At 37.2% G+C, this 5,595-nt stretch overlaps 1 long non-coding RNA gene across 1 annotated transcript; it reads left to right on the forward strand.

Moving 5' to 3' along the window:
* Positions 1–607: 607 nt before the first annotated feature.
* On the forward strand, positions 608–2,378 carry LOC119281268. The gene is made up of 5 exons (XR_005138341.1): positions 608–683; positions 974–1,029; positions 1,558–1,658; positions 1,872–2,030; positions 2,168–2,378. It is a non-coding gene; the product is annotated as an uncharacterized LOC119281268 (long non-coding RNA).
* Positions 2,379–5,595: the final 3,217 nt, after the last annotated feature.

A 5,595-nucleotide genomic window follows, 5' to 3' on the forward strand; every position in this document is an offset into this window, starting at 1 on the left:
CCAGGTTTACATTCTAGCATACATTTTTTTCTTATCAATTATTCATCTATCCTTCCTTGTAGATGGAGATGTGATCATGTATACATATGTTCTGGAGACACTAGACTTATCTGGTGTTGTGTGCGTGCTGCTGTATCCTCTTCTGACCACTCTAATCTACACCCTTAGTACAAGCCGATGGAACGCCAAGGAACACTGGAATGCATATGTGTTTCTTCTGTGGTGATGATTTTGGGAGTAAAATGGAAAAATTAACAAGAGAAATATAAGAGCGTTTAGATCACTATTAAGAGCGTTTAGATCACTAAAGTAGTGATCTAAAATGCTCTTATATTTCTTTACAGAGGGAGTACTCAAGTCCATCTTGCAAACCAGTAGCGGTTCTATAGTGCAAACATGCATCAAATTGAAAAACCGATCCTGACTTGAAGAAAATTCATATCTGATTGTTTATTTCGTAGCTCATCGATACTCATATAAGCCCATGCATATCTGGGTGTTTATTAGTTCCAACTCTGAAGCTTGACATGCATATTTGGGGATGGTTTCAGGTACTAGTTTGGAACTGTATCTAACAGATACTATAAAAAAATTCAGCAGATTGACCGGGGTGCGGGGTTCAGTTCGACGATGACGAGCCAGGCAGCCGACCTTTGCATCATGAACTGGCGTAGTTTGATCTTGTAAGAAATGGAAATTCCCTGATGTTCAGTGTGTCAGTACATTTGCTTGGCAGCTTTGCTACTCTAGTTAGTAACATATCACTTGCTAAATCAAAATTATTTTGTTGTTCACTTTCCTGTTTTTTGTTGAATAATTCTCAGGCTTTATTTTCTGAGAGATACAAAAATCATAGTGCTTAAAATACCAATGTGTGTGTGTCATACTTGAATTAAATAAAGTTAGAGGAGAAAGTACCCCTATTCCATTACTTTGAGAAGTACAAGTACACCTTTCTGATAGTACAGTGCAGGCCCGGTGCTGGCCCTGCACAAATGGCATCTTCAGCTCACCATGCTACCTCCGCCGGTGGGTCTCCGTCCCTATTCAAAATTTTCCAGTGCATCTTTATATTTTGTTAAGTTCAACTATTTGCCGGTTATAAGTCCAATTTCATCTGTGTTTCCATGTTCTTCCTATAGCATAAATTGATTGGCATTACTGTGACACTGATCAAGCCAACTGCGTGTATTTAGTGATTAATGTCATTTGGAAAAAACTTTTACACTTGCTGTGATGCCTTACAATCAAGACATTTTTTATATACACACTGTTGCAACATGAATGTCAAGGAAAAGCATGTGAAAATGCCCTCTATAGGAGAAAGGCTTCTACAGAAAATACTGTTGCAACATTTTAGGCATGCGATTACAATTTTCTTTGGCAATTTATTTTAGGCATGTGATTACACTCTTTTTTGTCGTCAGGTGTTTGCTTAAATGCCTAAACAAAGGTCTATTTTTGTTCAGTTCAAACTCTAGTTTTAGTTCAGTGCAAACCTTATTTTAAGTTTAGTACAATTTCTTATTTTAGTTCACCTTTGTGTTTTTTTTCCAGATCATCTTACATGTCAAGCACCAAACCGACACCGCGGCTTCTGCTGCTGGTGCTAGTGTGGATGTTTAGCAAGTTCAACTACCAGTCTACGCCGAGTTCAGGTACATTGTCATGGACGGCCAGTACGATAGGCTAAACTGCTCTAATGTGGATGTTACAACAGGTTTGAGCAGATGTTTAGCACATGTACAAAACAGTAGCAGTTCTAGTACTTATGCAGTCGCCTGCCTTTTCTTAACTTTGATTGATTTTGTCATGAAATATATATATATATATATAAGCGAGTAACAATTCTAGTACTTATGTTATAAAAGGTCATTGGCAAAAATATATTCCATGTGGAGCCCCTGCTGGTCGCCCTCAGCCACGAGCTCATCCACCACAATTGCCGACAGCCGTCTGAGTCGAGCGCTGACCGCAGTCCAAGTAGAATGGTGGCCACCATCTTCACCAAGAGCTGCACAACGGTCTAGGTCAGGGCACACACAGAACGATAACAACATCTTGTTCTACTTTGCACATTGCTTGGTGGATGCCAGTAATTAAAAGAAACTTCAGTTTCTAAATTTTAGTTAACTTCAATTAAGCTCCAATTCTTGTTTTTGTTCAGTTCAATAAAACAAAAGATGGAAGGTCAGATATGGCACCGAGATAAGTTAGAAAAAATGGTTTCAACATAATGCAATTTGGAGGAACCACAACGCCCAGGCCATTCACAGCCGCCACCCCAGTCTGTTCACCATCGCCAACCGAGGCCGTTCAACGACGCGTCGGGCAGAGGTTCGTTTGCCTCATTGATTCATTCAAAAAATAGGAAAGTTGGGAAGCTCACGGACACACCTCTAAAAAGTGTTCAATGTAGAAGTTCAAATAAATTTTTTCTGCTACTGAAACCAATTATTTGACAGGGAGTTCATACTTTCTGTACAGGAAAGTGCACATCCTATTTCCCACTCTTTTCTATTTTTGATCCCACAAACATTTAAAAAGGTTTCATTTCACTTTGCTGAAGTTCATCTAGAATCTTAAAATCCGATGTGGTCTGTGGCAAGGTACGCATAGAATGATATCTACCTCGATGAGTGTAATGTGTTTTCTCACTTTCAGGCCTAGGAATGTTTTTTCATTTGACATACTTCAAATATTTTATGGGTAAGTAAACCAATCATGTTTTTGTCGTTCGGAGGGAAATAATAATAAGTTATAAGGAAATAAATATAGAAGTTCATATTTAAAAAAAGGTATTTGGAAAGTAAAATGAAGTATTTCAAAGTACAGAACTTTTTAGGTTTCATTGCAAATTTGTAATGTTACTGTACATGAACTTGTGCATGCTAATTGGTGGCTGTTGTGTGTGTGCAAGGTACATCCAACGACAACGGGTAGGCGGCAAGTGTACTTATGCACAGCGGGACGGTGGCACGGAGCAGTTGAGTAGGTGTGCGTGGTGAGCAGCTATAGAACTGATTCTGATAGTGCAGTATTAGTCCCACACAACCTCTCAACACCCCCTTCTTCAACCTTCACGGCCCAGGTCGTTCACTGCCTCGACACGAGGCCGTTTGATGATGCAACGCTAAAGCCGTCACCCTTACCACCATAGGCCGTTCACCTCCGCCACACGAGGCCGTGCGATGACGCAGCGATCAGACTGCTCACCTCTGCCATAGGAGGCCGATGCAAACGCTAAGGAGTTGTGTTCTTTTTTAGTACATGTTTTGTGTGCTTTTTAGTACACCTACTTAACGATTCTATGTCCAATTTCCTCTGTTTACGCGTTCTTCCTATAGCACAACATGTGTTGTGTGTTATGCCTTAATAAGCATTTGAGAAAATCTTGTATGGATCTAAACTAGCATATGTTCTGTTTTGTTCTTGTAAATGAAGCTCCACTTCTATTTTGTTTGAAATTACTTGGCAGAAAAATTAGTATATGTTCTACTGTAAAAACATATATAAAATGTCTTGATGCATGCTAGCAAAAATCAGGAAAATACACTCAATTCAGTTCCTATATTTTATTTCAGTTCAATTAAAAATATTTGCAACTGTTCAGACTCTAGTTTACAACAGATTTTTTGGAAGTTTAGAGAGGGGGAAATACTTGTTAGATTCATTTAAAAAGTGTCGTATAGTTCAACTTTTATATATAATCAATTCATAATGAAATGAGAGAAGTCTAGAATATCGTCGCAAAACAATGTTGAGTTCAAAAGAAAACACAAAACATTTTTTGGTTAATGAAAATACTTGTTTTTTTGGTTAATGCAATCCTCTTGTGGAAGCACTAAAACACGCTACCTGTTGAACTGATACTGAAGACAAGGAGCAGGACCAAGTGTGATGGAAGTTTTTTTGTACCCATGTGCGGAAGCACTTTATTTTTCTGATGATTATTATTGTGTTCATGTGGGTGCTTGAAAAGTTCTGTCCAAGAATAGGGCGATGATTTTTGTGTTCAGGCCGGTGCTATGGGTAATATGATTCATGTACGTGTATTATGTGTGGAAAATATTTGTGTCAGATGAAAGGAAAAATGGTTTAATTAAAAATATTGATCAGTACGAATTAAAAGTGGTGGTCCGTTCGGAATAAAAGAAATGACAGAAATTCAAATTGTAAAAGTTCAAGCAAAAAGAAACCCCATGCAATTCAAATGGTAAAAAGTACAAGTCGTAAAATTAGGGAAGTTCAGAACATCATTGTAAAAAAGTTGAGTTAAAAGAAAACATGCAAAACATTTTCTTCGAGTTCAAAACACGCCGAGACACGCGACAGCCACCCCAGTTCAGGCGTAGTAAGTACATCAGTACGAGTTAAAAATGATGGTCCGTTTGGAATAAAAGAAATGGCAGAAATTCAAATTGTAAAGTTCAAGCAAAAAAAGAAACCCCATGAAAATCCTGCTTAGTAAGTACCTCAGTACAAGTCGTAAAATGAGAGAAGTTCAGAACAACGTTGTCAAAAAAATGTTGAGTTAAAAAAAAGAAACAAAACAAACACATTTTCTGTTTGAATAAAATATCATGCAGTTTGATGATACAAACCATACAAGTACAGGGGCGACGATATAGTAAATCGTTGAAAACTTACGAGAAAAATATTATCCAAAAAACAGAGCAAAGTCTAGTTAGTGAAAACACGCTTAGTACAAACCCATGCAAGCATCAGCACAAGTATCCTTTTTCGGAACCATTCAACATTACTCTACAAAAAATAGCTCAGTACAAACATACACATATATCAGTACGACTACTCTGTTTTTCAGACGAGAAACAGCAGGATCCGTCATGTCGTATTCAAAATTATTCCTAAATGGTTGCGAAGTAGAGAAAGCGTTCAACATGACTATGTTCCGTATTTTCGGTAGCTATCCAACGGTATATTATTTGCCATATTTCGACAAGCTTTTAAAAAAAGTTGCGTTCAAAATCAAATTTTACCGTATTCGAATTCGTTTTTAAACCGTAAGGAATTAGAAAAACATATCTATACGAAAAAGTTGCGCATTTTCCATAGCTTTCCAATGCCGTATCTTTTGCGTCAATCCGAGAAACCATTTGCAAAAAATCATGAAAATACGTTTCGCCCAGAATTTCACCGTTTTTCAAATTACTTTTAAATCATATAAAATTAGAAAAAATAATACATATATGAAAGATGCGAATTTTCACCAGCTTTCCAAGGCCATCTTATTTTCTCAATTCTGACAAACCTTTTGAAAATTGAGTCCAAAATACGATTCATGTTTTTAGTTTTGAAAAAATGGTTTTTTCAAAACTGCTCTTAAACCATATTGATTTCACAAAAAACGTTCAATATACTTGAAATATGGTTGTCAAGAGCTTTCCAATGATATATTACACACCCCTTTCCGACAAAAAAATTATAAAAAGTTTTTGAACTAAAGAAGACGATGTGTTAAACACAACTCAAAGCATGAGTTCAACCGCTTCAAAAACATCAGTACAACCACCTGCAACCGTCAGTTCAAAAAGGGTAACAGAATAATATTCTGTTACGCGTAACAGAATAGCC

Source organism: Triticum dicoccoides, chromosome 3B, assembly GCF_002162155.2.
Source record: "Triticum dicoccoides isolate Atlit2015 ecotype Zavitan chromosome 3B, WEW_v2.0, whole genome shotgun sequence".
NCBI lineage: Eukaryota > Viridiplantae > Streptophyta > Magnoliopsida > Poales > Poaceae > Triticum > Triticum dicoccoides.